Here is a 13773-nt window from a genome sequence, read left to right on the forward strand (position 1 = left end):
GCCCCCACCCCCCTTTTGATAGCCATATGTGCCTTCCTTCCCCTCTATAGTTAGCCAGATGTACCCACTATAGTTAGCCAGATGAGCCCCCCTTGTTCTGCTGCTGCACTCCTCTGCAGAGAGAGAGAGGGGGAGAAACAGGGGCACTTCAGGCAGCCTGCCAGCTGCCTCTCATTCACTTGGGGGTGCGATGGCCATGCTCTGCGCCCCTTACAGTGCTGTGCCAAGGGACATGTGTTCCCGCTTGCCCACCCATAGCTATGGCTCTGGAAGACTCTCTTTACAAAGCTTTAGAGTGTATCAAGCCTGCTGGGCTGGGGTGAGGACCTGTCTTAGGGCTCTTTCACACACAAAAATCACAAAACGCAATCGCAAATACAAACACGTTTTGCATTTTGCGATTTTCACTATGTTGGCTTCAATCGAAACAGGAAAAATGCAACAGGACTACGATTGCCTTTTTAGGAAATTGGAAGCGCGTTCGATATGAATGTATTCCCACAATTCCAATTTTATCTTTACTGTTCTTGTGTTTGGAAAATCCCAAGCCTTTTCAAAAACAAAACGGAAAGGGCCCTAATGGTGGCCACTAACAATCAAATCTTTTTCATCCAATCTTACTATTTCTATGTAATATAAGGGACTGCCTATAGTATCTACTCAGTTTACTCTTCTACTACATAGATTTGGTAAGATTGGATGAAAAAGATTGGATAGTTAGTGGCCACCCTTAGAATGCATGAAGGTTTATGCACTTTGAAGGAGGAGTTTGGTGACCAGAGGGATCCGAAGACCTTCCAAAGGAGAATGAAAAAAAAGTGACAGGGACACCTGGAGCTCCTTATCGTGTAGTATGTCAGGGATATAGGATATATAAAACTCACTGTGGTTAGGGGCTCTGACTCTGACACAGGAGACCAGGGTCCAAATCTCGTCTCTTCCTGTTCAGTAAGCCAGCTTCTATTCAGCAAGGGGTACTTGGGCAAGACTCCCTAACACTGCTACTGCCTACTCAGCGCCCCTAGTGGCTGCAGCTCTGGTGCTTTGACTCCGCCAGGAGAAAAGCGGAATACAAATGTTGTTTGTCTTGTGTGTATCTAGGTAAAGGTGGGTTGCAAGTACAGCATACGCAGTGTAATAGCCGGTGCGGAAAACTCGTCCTTACTCACTTTCCCTGGCCTTATTTGTGATTTTTTTCATTATGTATTTCATCCATTCACATTAGTACTTGCTATTTTTGCTAGCACCCCTGGATATGTGATATGGGCGTCCTATTCTTCCTTTTTGGAATTCCATTCACTGCATTATAGGTTGCTATTATTATTACTGTTATACTGATGTTATTATTATTGTTTCTCTCTGGATGTACTGTAATTACTACCGCAAGATATTATTACTGTTATACTGATGTTATTATTATTGTTTCTCTCTGGTTGTACTGTAATTACTAATGAAAGATAGACTGCGTACCAAAATGTATTTCCAGATTGTGTGATATGTACGGTAATCATGTTTATATTGTGTGATATGTGATATACTGCTGTTTTGGAGATATTGTTTTAATTGTTTTTAGGCTTAGGGTTTCTTTTGTATCATACAGTAGCTTGTATGTAGTTGTTAGGTTACCTAATTTAGGTATGCAGTCTATATTCTGTGTTTGGGCCTTGTGTCCTTATATTAGCATGTACATACCAATGACTTGCATCCGGGGTTGTGCAGGATAATTGCTGCTACAGCATCGATTGTCTCAGTCGCCTAATTAGTGCCAATCAAAAACATCAATACTAAATTAATTTTTCATATGTTTTTTTTTCTCTCCTGTGTGTAATTAAATGCCACTGAACACAAGCAAACGCATTCTGCCTGGTCCACACACAACGCAATGCTTTATAGATGACATTAGAATGCCGGAGTGATAGGAATGTAGAACAACTGGATTAAATCATCTGTAAGGCCTCAACTCAATAAGTGTCAATCAGATGCAATAATTGCAACGGGAAACCAAAAGGGTTCTTGCAAGAATGTTTGCTAATCCCTCATGTGTTGTGAGGTATTTATGACAAACAGATAACATCCTTTGTTTACTTAATCCTTACATACTTACCTAGGACTCCTAAATTTAGAGCTCCCAGGTTAACTTATGTCTGGTATACTACTAGGGAAAAGGAGGAAGGTCCACTTAACCAGCTGGTTAAAAGTCTAATTTTTATTGAAGAATAAGCATACTGGACAGAGCAATTAGCTCACGTATATCAAAGCACATTCACACTCCTTAGTCATTATAGCTAAAAAATGCTCTAGCAGGATAATTCTACAATTATGTCTGGTATACACCATTCAATTTCCTGTCAAATCAATAGGTTGAATCGATAATTTCTGATAGGTCGGCTCTGATTTCCAATCGTTTCTATGATAAATTTTCCGATCACTTCTGTAAAAAATCGGAAACCTGATTGGACCTATCAAATTATTGATTCGACCCATCGATCTGAGAAGAAATTGCATGGTGTGTACCTGCTATTAGAAACAGAGTAAATACAATATTTTTTCTAGGCTGAAAAGAAAGGTGCCAATTAAATACCATCAACATCATGAGCATAAAAAATTGCTTTTTGTCAAACCTTTATCTATAGTTTTAAACCAGTGTATACATTTAATCTCTCTGGTCTTGCCCGGCGGATCGCTGAAAACCAGTCTTATCACCCGAACGATAGTCTGTACACACGCCGGATTTGATGTGCGAACGACGGAACGACGGAACGTTCAAACGACGGGTCATTCGCAAAAATCCGACGTGTGTATGGGCCTTTACTCTATGTAATTTGAAGTCTCACACTGGTAAAGTAACCAGTTAAGCTGTGTCCCTGGGAACAAAAGTATGTAGGCACTGGAAGATCAGTACCATTTTTGTTTTTTGCACTTGATAGTGTACTTTTGATTATCCAAAAGCTTACACTTTTGTTTTCTTAGCATTAAAAGGTATTGGCCCCAATGCCCAGCGATGCCTCAGCCATCAATCAGCCTGGCTGATTGATACGGCCGATCGCTGGCTGAAAGCAATGTTCTCCCCACTCACCAGGCTCCCGCGTGACATCACTCCTGTGCCACAACCTCCACTAAACCCCCCCTCGCATAGCAACAGAACATGTTGCTGGCCTGTAGGCTAGCTAATGACACATCTGTACATCCTCAGCCCTGCAATGTCACCAGAGGGATCGTGTCCCAATTCTGCCAGCTGACATGCCTTGTACGTGTGTGGGAGGCGTTAACACGATCCCCTTAGCATTAACCCCTGCCATGCTTGTAGCCGATATACAAGTCAAGAACCAACACAATATCCTCAACCTTAACACTTGCCATACTTGGTGATATACGAACCCCAGACCTATTTTAATCTCTTCAGCATTATTATCCAACATGTACACAATACACCACACAGACTGTACTTATGCTGGAAACCTCCAACTATCAGACATACCGCAATAAGGATTTTGCTAGTTCTGGGATCGGTCCATTGCAAAGTCCATGACGGAACCTTCCAGTGACAGGACCTTCCATGATAAATGTGGCCATTGCAACGCCTGCTCTGGGGGTCTCTGTATCAGAGTGAGGAAGGGTATGACGTTAGAGTTCCGCACAGGCCTGAGCCGAGTCCTGGAGTTACACGAGCTCCTCACCCAGCAGTTATGCTTCTGGGCACAGAGCTGCTAATGGCGACTGCACCTCACCTGTGTCAGTAAATATGGGTCCAATTCCATTCCTCAAGTTTGTTCGGTCGTTCCTCTTTTGTGGTGAATGCGGCATACGTGCTGCATGAGGTGAAATCCTACAGAATGAAATGTTAGAAATTGCTGCCTTTGAATTTCTGCCTCAGAAGTGCTTTACATTTAAAAAGAACACATTCTAAAGGTTCAGCATGCCTAATAAGTGTTCCTCAGCCACCTTCCTAACGGCAGCTCATTGTCCCGTCTCTAGCTGTGGACAGGGATAAAATAACCCACAGCTAATTGTCAGGTGACTGTGAAGAAGTCAGGAGAAGTTTTGTTATCCTCTCAGTGTTCAAAGTTACCTTCTGCTAATGGGGTCCAAACCCCGGGCAATTACTTCAGGCAATTTGGTTCCTTCTCAGCACTGCTGATAGGAAATACTCTCACTGGCATCAAGAAGCGGCGGCACACAAACGGGACTTCCAAACACTTCTGTCTGTTTTGATCATTTTCCTTTTCACCACAGATGAAGCTGTGCATTGCAGAGAATAGGAAGATCATGAGTGAAATGGGATTTATTTCCAGGCTGAGTCTTATCTATAGTCACCCATAGCCTGGTAGCTTCAGTCTCCCCGCTTTATCTGTGGGATGACATGAAAACCAATTCTGCCTCAATCTCAGTTCTCCACTGTGTTGGGTGAGGATTTGCGAGTTATTATTATTTAGTATTTATATAGCGCCTACATCTTCCGGAGCATTGTACAGAGTATATATTGTCTTGTCACTTAACTGTCCCTCAGAGGAGCTCACACTCTAGTCCAGGGGTCTCAAACTCAATTTACCCGGGGGCCGCAGGAGGCAAAGTCAGGATGAGGCTGGGCCGCATAAGGGAGTTCACGTGTCCCCGCCGCAAAACGAGGGCTGCAGAGCCCCCAAATTGCCCCGGGGGCAATCCGCCGGCATTTCCTGGAAGGGGCAGAGCTTTCAGCTTCAGCTCTGCCCCTCCTGACGTCAATCGCGGCGGATCGCCGCCTCTGCCCGCCCACTCTAAACATAAAAAAAAAAATTGGGAAAATAGGAAAAAATGCCAGGAATCTTCATACAGCCATATTACGGCTGTATAGCGATACCTGGCCAAAGCGCTGCGGCTGCGTATGGACCCCCTGGAAACTCTGTCAGGAAATGTATTGCTCTTTCTTTTGATACATGTAAAATTACACTACCGTTAGGCTTGCTACTAAAAGTGACATTTACCGCATTTAAAAGTATACTATTTTCCTTCGAAACTTTAAAATCGATTTTCTCAAAAACTATAAGGTCTTTTTGAAAAATTGTTTTTTCCTCTTATTCCTAATGATCTCCTTAACATATCCTGCAAATTTAGGGTTTCTAGCATTTAAGGTGGATTTGCTATTAACCATTAAAGTCGGCGGGTTTTTAAATGTGTATTTTTTTCCTTTGCAACTTTAAAATCGATTTTCTCAAAAACTATAAGGCCGATTTGAAAAAATTTTTTTTCCTCTTGTAGCCACTGGGGGCCCCTACAAGCTCTGGGGCCTTGGGGCCACAAAATATTGTATCGCGGGCCGCAAATGGCCCGCGGGCCGCGAGTTTGAGACCCCTGCTCTAGTCTCTACCATAGTCATATTGTGTAGTGTATGTATCGTAGTCTAGGGCCGATTTAGGGGGAAGCCAGTTAAATTATCTGCATGTTTTGGGGGTGTGGGAGGAAACTGGGGTGCCCGGAGGAAACCCACATAGACACGGTTAGAACATACAAACTCCATGCAGATAGTCCCCTGGCTGGGATTCAAACCGTGGACCCAGCGCACCAAGACAAGAGTGCTAACTACTACACCACTATGATGCCCTGTTACCTCCAGCTACCCCTGACCAGCTGCACAACACATTCAGAAGCCCAGTTTTCTTACATTAAAGGACCACTCCGGCAAAAAAAAGTAAGCATTCAAAATCTGAAAGACAGGTTTTGGACTAGTCCATCTCCTCATGAAGGATTCTCAGGGTTTTCTTTGTTTTCAAAAGCATTTCCTCAATGGCAGTTACTAAGTCTTACTGCCAAAATAGTGTGCAAATGAGCAGGGTGGCTAGCTGGAACCCTATTTTGGCAGTTAAATGGCTGTTCAGGAAATGCTTTTTAAAACAAAGAAAACCCAGAGAATCCCCCATGAGGAGATAGACTAGTTCAAAACCTGTTGGTTCCGTGAGATCGTAACTACATACTTTTTTTGCTGGGGTGGTCCTTTAAAGTGACCAAAATGTGAAGATAATTTTCAGAAGTGGGGAACTCTCTTCCCCCCACTCTCTTTAGTTCTTTACTTTAAAAATCATGAAGAAAAACACAACCTATTTATTTATTTGCAGATGGATTTGTTTAGCTTTTTATAAATGTGATGGGCTACGTTCACAGTGGCCGTTACATTGCGCTCCCTGTAAGAGCAGGAACACAACGCAACGGATCGGAAAAGCGGCAATGCACGTGGTGGCTGGATAGTGTAATGGTTAAGGGCTCTGCCTCTGACACGGGAGACCAGGGTTCGAATCTCGGCTCTGCCTGTTCAGTAAGCCAGCACCTATTCAGCAGGAGACCTTAGGCAAGTCTCCCTAACACTGCTACTGCCTATAGAGCGCGTCCTAGTGGCTGCAGCTCTGGTGCTTTGAGTCCGCCAGGAGAAAAGCGCTATATAAGTGTTTGTCTTTTTTTTTTTTTTTTTTTTTTTATCCGCGCATTGCTTCAGATACAATAAACAAACAAACACAGAACATTTATTGCGTTTTTCTCCTGGCGGACTCAAAGCGCCAGAGCTGCAGCTGCTAGGACACGCTCTATAGGCAGTTGCAGTGTTAGGGAAACTTGCCCAAGGTCTCCTACTGAATACGTGCTGGCAGAGCCGAGATTTGAATCCAGGTCTCCTGTGTCAGAGGCAGAGCCCTTTACCATTACACTATCCAGCCACTATCCATCCAGCCAATAAAGCATACAGTTAATGAAAATTATGTTTCACTCCTACTGTGCGATAATGCACTGCACACAATGTGTTACGATCCCATGCTCTATTGTACTGCAATGCACCTGCCGCACTGTGACCGTCACTATAAGTGGTGCATTGCCATACAGCAAGCTGTTTTACAAAGCACCCGTTATGCCGCAAAGCAGCACTGTGAACGTAGCCTGAGTATTCACAGTCCTGGCCCAGTATAAAGGTTAGTTGAGACATGGTCAATACACAAGTGATTTTTGGACCTTATCAAGACTTTTTTATACTTGGCTAGCAAGGCTTTTTTATACTTGGCTAGCAAGGCTTTTTTATACTTGGCTAGCAAGGCTTTTTTATACTTGGCTAGCAAGGCTTTTTTATAATTGGCTAGCAAGGCTTTTTTATACTTGGCTAGCAAGGCTTTTTTTAAGTGTGGTGAAGCTAAAAATGGCACAGGAGCAGCACAAGATTGTGGGTCCTCATCCAGTCTATTATGGAGCAGGGGCGGGAATGCTGTAGGATGTATATAGAGGGATGGCATGAGTTTTAGGCTGCTTACACACCAAGACGTTACAGGCGCACGTTAGTGTGCCTGTAACGCTCCCCCAACGCACAGCAATGTAACACAAGTGGGCTGTTCACACAGCCCACGTTGCGTTACATGTAACGCTGCACGTTCTCCGCAAAGTGCAGCATGCTACGGCGTTGGAGCGGCTATAGCTGCGTTAGACTGTTTGCACATGCGCAGTGGGGGGCGGAGAGGAGGCGGGGAGAACCAGCTACAGTAGCCGCGCACATGGCTACTTAATATTCACTGCACTGGCGGGCGCTGATTGGCCGGCGGGACCACGTGATGCGGAGTGTCTCGCTCCGCATCACGTGGTCCCGCTGGCCAATCAGCGCCACTCTGGGAGACATTATAGGAATCGAGCCGCCTAACGCGGCTCACTCTACCGTCGGCTCTTGCAGCACCATACGTTGTGTTAGGTGCACGTTATGCGACCTTAACGTGGCACCTAACGCAACGTCTTGGTGTGCAAGAAGCCTTAAAGGAGGCCACACACTCTGAGGTGTAAATAATACAATTGACTTGATTGAACATTTGCTGTAAAACACAGCAAAAAATGAGTAGAAAATACCAAAAAACTGTCTTGATGTAAAAAAAAAGCATATTTACACTTGACTGCAGCTATTTGATAAGATTGTTGGTTGCAGGACAAATGATCAGCTTGTCTTGTAATTAAGTAATTACTGAGCAAAATAAAGTAGAGGAATGAGCACTAACCCTTCCAATAGCTTAAGAACCATGTGTATCTTTTTTTACTATTATTTTTATACTGTGTTTAATGCATTAGACCAGAAATGAAATTTGAGTTTCATCCAAATTTAACTTACTAATAATGAATTATCTTAAAAAAATATAGTGATTATATTTCCTTTTTTTAATTTGATTATTAGAGTCAGTACTAAAACATATTTTACACAAGGATAGTATTAATTTACGAATGAAGAATTTTCACTTTGTTCACAGCTCTACCTGCTGATGTGATCTTCCAGTTTAGTATTTAGGAAGGAGTCGATAACCATTAAAGGGGAACCACTAAAGGGGAACTTTGTGGTGCGTCGTTGGACTGGGCGTTCAATTGGAATCATTTATACCTTTCAAAATTGTTTTTGTCTCTATCAGTAGCACAAGTTTCTAAAAGCCTCTCTAGTCTGGTTGATTCACATCTTTAAAAGAGTCGGTAAATACGCCAAGGAACAGGCTATTTGCATTACGGATACAAGAATAATGGTGTTAAATGTGATACAGTGTCTGGCAGAAGCAGTGGGTGTCCGTTTTAACACACTCCATGTTATAAAGTATTTTTAAAATATTTTTGAAAAGGGAAAACATATTTTTTTTTGGCTCAACATGCCAGCTTTATTGAAGTAAAAAAATTACAACAGAGAAAACTTAGGAGAAAACGTTAATTGAATAAGGGCATATGCATGTTGTGCAAAACATCCTGGCCCATTTGCAATTATCTTTTTGTTGTGAGTTTTCTCATAGGAGATACTTTTTCAACTTTTTTTTTTAAAATAACTTTTCTGTACTTTGCAATTTCTTGCTTGTTGGTGGTTTAAAGGGCATTTTGTTGACAAAAGCCCTTGTGCAATTCTCTTTTTCTCCCTAGTTTTCTCCTAGGAGATTATTTTTCATCTTCTATTTAAAATATCTTTCCAGCACTTTTCAACTGAGAAAGTACTAAAAAGTTGCTGAAAAAGTACTATTAAAATTATTTTGAGTATTTTCTTGCTTTCTGTTGGCTTAAAGGACATTTTATTGACAGGATTAAACATATAACCTAGGAGAAAACTCAGGGGAAAATGTTAATTGCATATGGGCCCCTGTCTCATTTCTGGATAACATGTATGAAGACCCTTGCGTTCCATAGCAATTGACCATGCTATGAAATAATGTATTGTGTGTGCAACAGAGCATCTGTGTTACGCACATAATGTAAATGTAGCCTTACTGCATCAATAAAATAAGATCTTTATCCATCCATGACTCTTTACCAGTCACCCCAGTAACTGGAGCTCTTAAAATAATTAAATGTTATTTTCTATTTTCTAATTGGGGAAAAATTATTTCTGTAAAAAAGTATATTTATTGTTTTTATATTTATATTTTTAAACAATATTATAAATTCCTCTAAAGCATATACTGTAGTCATTGATTTTCTGAAGTGCTCCCAGTTTTATCCATGGTGGTGGCAGCCAGGGATGGTCGTAGTCAGCCAACTTCGCTACGCTGGAACTACGCGTAGTTTTACGCAATTATGTTTTGCCAAACTACGGCTTCGAAATCAAATATTCGCTTCGTATGCATTTCATAGACTACGTGTTAAAATACGCAATTATGCGTAGTGTGAAGCGTAGTGTATGCGGATGCTTATGCCCGTATGCAGAACATTTTACGCATTAATTCTTCAGTAATTGCTTAGGGAACTCTTCTATGCGTACATTCCCCTTTTCAATACGTAAATTTCTAAGCATGCAACCGCATGGGGAAAATTAGACGCGAGTAAAGCATTCGTAGTTCACTACGCAATACACATGTTAACTACGCATAGTGGGCGTCAGCTACGCGTAGCGGTACTTTGCTACGCGTAAATTCATAAGCAAAGCTTTGAAACTTCACCTACGAACTATGATGCGTAAATTCGCACTGGCGTATCCTGGTGGCAGCAGCTTAACTAAAAATAATGGGAAATCCCAGGAAAACTTAGATGGGGCTCCTTAATGTTTACAACCCTTCTTTTGTCTTGTCTTGGTGACCCCCCACAGCCTGGGGCCCCATCTTCCATCTTACAAGGCTCATAAAACAAGTGTGACCATCAGGATCGTCACTCCCATACCAAGTGTAGCCACAAAAACACCTGATCTGAAGTAATAGAGAAAGGGAAGATTAGTAGTTGAGCCCCCTCCCCCGTACACCTACCCCTGGGCCCCCCTAGTTACACCACTGCATAGTGGAGAGTTAACCTTGTACAGTAACTGACTCAAAAGCTGAATCACCCATACCACACTTCTGTGCCCCATTCTGTGTAAACTCTTGCCCTGGCTGAAGGTCATGCAGGAGAAGTGAGCGGATCCCACAAGGACTGGGAGGGTCTGGTGTGACCCCCCAACACTAGAAGATTCTCTTGTGAAGTGTTGGGTGGCGGGCAGCCCCTTATGAAACTCTGACTGTTTTTGTTTTTAAACATTTTTGAAAGTGAAACTAGTTAGTTACAGTTTCTGGATTAACCTGACGAAACCTCAAAGAGGAGTCGGGTTCATTCTGCAGAGAGCCTCACATCTTGTGCTACTTTTCACAGCTGCAGGTGGTGTGTCAGCAACGTTCATCTGTACCAGACACTGCTGTATAGGGGGATTCTCACAGTGACACATATGGGTCCCCCCGCCACCAACCCTGACACAAAGTCACTGTTTCACTGTGTGGGCAGATGAAGCTGATAAAACACAATTTATTCCAGTTAAATTGTCAAAAGAAAAAATTAAGTGTATTTTGAGAAACAGCCAGTAGGAATGGAAGCGTCCGCTTAAGGTCGTCCTCCTGAAACCCACCACAAAGCAGCACAATGCAATGGAGGAGAGGTGCCAAGCTGCGACTGGACCCAGAGCTGTGTGATACTCCGGTTGTTTATTGCCTGATGAAGCGGGATTGTGCCCGTGAAACGCGTTGCAGTTTTATCTAGGAGTATGTGAATAAATTATCTCTTCCTCAAGCAACAGCATCGTGTCTGTTTTTGGTGTGGCCGGTCCACCACCGCCACCTGAACGTTTTAAACTTTTTAGCATATTTTATCCTTTTGGCGCCTCTGTACATCCTTATATCAAGTTGTCCACCCTTGGTGGAAGGGTGATACACCCTCTTTTCCGGAAACAGTAAATTCGGGCGCCTGAGGCAAGTGGACAAAAAGGGCGCCGCCATTCACACTCATAATAAATATCGTTTAATGGGCGCCCAACAGGACAAAAGGGCGCCGGAGAAAAATAACGTTTTACAAGCGGCGCCCGGAGACTTTTACTGTTTTATAACTGCTTCTCATGATTACACATTATTTAATGATTTATAATTTTTTAAACATTATTTTTAAACTAAAAACATTACACTCTTTTTTAAAACATTATTTTTAAACGAAAAACAGCACAATATTTTTTTTCGAATGTTATTAATGCTTATCACAGGGGGGTCTTAGGTTTAGGCACCACCAGGGGGGTCTTAGGGTTAGGCACCACCAGGGGGGTCTTATGGTTAGGCACCACCAGGGGGGGGTCTTAGGGTTAGGCACCACCAGGGGGGGTCCTAGGGTTAGGCACCACCTGGGGGGTCTTAGGGTTAGGCACCACCTGGGGGGTCTTAGGGTTAGGCACCACCTGGGGGGTCTTAGGGTTAGGCACCACCAGGGGGTTCTTAGGTTTAGGCACCACCAGGGGGGTCTAGGGGTTAGGGGTAGGTACAGGGAGGGTTCTGTATGAGAGTAGGGTTAGGTATAGCTTTAGTAAAATTCTTATTAATCTTTTATAAAACGTTATTATACATTTCACTTTTTAAACACCGAAGATTAACGTTTTTACAATTGCCGATTTCATACACATTATTTAATGATTTATAACTTTATAAAACATTATTTTTAAACGAAATATAGCACAATTTTTGTTAAACGTTATTCATGCTTATCGTTTAAAACCCTGCGCCCTTTTTTCCCGACGCCCTTTTTTAACGTACGCCTCTTTTCCTTTATCCACAGAGAGTGACATCTTAGTCCTGAGTGGGGACAGGCCTAATCTTCCCACCTGCTTATACAGTGGTTGCCTCAGGGGTAACCCAGGTTTGTAAGTATAATACTTACGATTCATTTTTCCTCCCTGTTCCAATACATACTACACCATATTGGGCTCTCGGTTTTCTGTTTTTGTAATGCAAGGGAGGAGGAGGGCATGTAGGTAATTAAGGCACCTGAGAAATATGGGTGCAGGGCAAAGCCGAAAAACGGCTCAACCTGCTCCTGCAAAAGTCCCGACGGCATTAATTACTATTCCCCCTCCAGGCCGCCGTTGACTTAGGGGTAAGACGAAATTACGGTATTTTTATAATAATTTGGGCACTGTCTTTTGACGGAGCCCAAATGACTGTCTGAGTGCCGCTATTGCCATACTTCACATTACGGCCTATAGCAGCACACGGTGCACCCAAATTTCCTGTGCCGTTTTTACCTGTCTTGGGAGGAGGCCTTATTATCCAGCTTGTATATTCACCTGTACTGCAGGGGAGAAGGAGGATTTACTACCAAAAAGAAGGTGACAAGTACTGTCAAAATTATGTCAAAATATCGCTTAGGAGAAAATCACGGTAAGAAGAAATAGTGAACTTCTACGTTTTCTTCTGAGTGATATTTTCACACCCTCTCAATAAAATGCATTTTAAGCAACCGGCAAGCAAGAAAATACTCAGGATAATTTTGACAGTACTTTTTCACCTTCTTTTTGGAGCTTTTAAAATTGTAGAGTGCTGAAAAGTTATTATAAGGGCCAATATGTAACAAACAAATAAATTAGGCCCAGTATGCCTAGTGTTTGTTATCGATGATGGATCTTTTTATCATGTATTTGGTTAATAGAAGCCCCTGAGATGTTCTGTTCTGTAAGTGGATAAAGGCATCATGAGGTCAGTGCTGTTTGGTCAGGAATCTCACCGTCCTCGCTATGCACACATTGGTGAGAAGCTTACCCCATATATGCTCATATCATGATTAAGCTTCTGTACACTAATAAACTCCCCTAAAACAGTTGTCTCATCTCGATAGGATCACAACTGGTTGTCAGAGAACTGATAGACCTTTCCTTTTGTGGATGTCTACTGAACTTGGGTGTCATCTGCTGACATTTCCACTGTTAAGCTAAGTACAGGTAGTACTCGAATAACCAACACAACGAGATAGGGAATGTAGGTTCATTCTTAACCTGAATCTGTCCATAAGTCTAAACACTGTGCCATCTCTGTCTCCTGTACTTTCTCTATGCCCCCTGTGCCTCCAGTGTGCTCCTCTGTGTCACCTCTGTTCCCCCGTGCCTTTAGTGTCCCCCCTTGTCCCCCCACTGTGTCACCTCTGTCCTCCTTTGCCCTGAGTGTATGGCAGCAAAATGTCATTTACCAGTTAAAAAATATTTTTTCTTTAAAGGGCCTCTGTCGCGAAAATCTTAAAATGTAAAATATATGTAAACATATACAAATAAGAAGTACATTTCTTTCAGAGTGAAATGAGCCAAAATTACTTTTCTCCCCCAAGTTGCTGTCACTTACAGTAGGTAGTAGAAATCTGACAGAACCGGCAGGTTTTGGACTAGCCTATCTCCTCATGGGGGGTTCACAGGGATTTCTTTATTTTCAAAATGCTCTTAGGGAAAGGCAATTGCTCCGTCCAACTGCCAAAAAAAATGTATGGTGAGCAGAGAGGCTGGCCAGCATCTTTGTATAAATCTTTTTCGGGAGTGTATTTATAAAGAATAAAGGCCAT

The 13773-nt window shown here is 42.6% G+C and overlaps 1 protein-coding gene across 3 annotated transcripts in view; it reads left to right on the forward strand.

The window, feature by feature from the left end:
* Positions 1-13773, forward strand: part of LOC137533838 (T-cell surface glycoprotein CD4-like) — an 85331-nt gene that overhangs the window by 10306 nt on the left and 61252 nt on the right. For 2 of the 3 annotated variants that reach the window (XM_068255084.1, XM_068255083.1), the window contains exon 2: positions 12007-12091. The exons of the other annotated variant lie outside the window; for it this stretch is intronic. The gene's annotated coding sequence lies outside the window, so the exon portion shown is untranslated. The remainder of the gene's footprint in view (positions 1-12006; positions 12092-13773) is intronic. 3 annotated transcript variants of the gene reach the window in all.

The sequence above is a fragment of the Hyperolius riggenbachi genome, chromosome 10, assembly GCF_040937935.1.
Source record: "Hyperolius riggenbachi isolate aHypRig1 chromosome 10, aHypRig1.pri, whole genome shotgun sequence".
NCBI lineage: Eukaryota > Metazoa > Chordata > Amphibia > Anura > Hyperoliidae > Hyperolius > Hyperolius riggenbachi.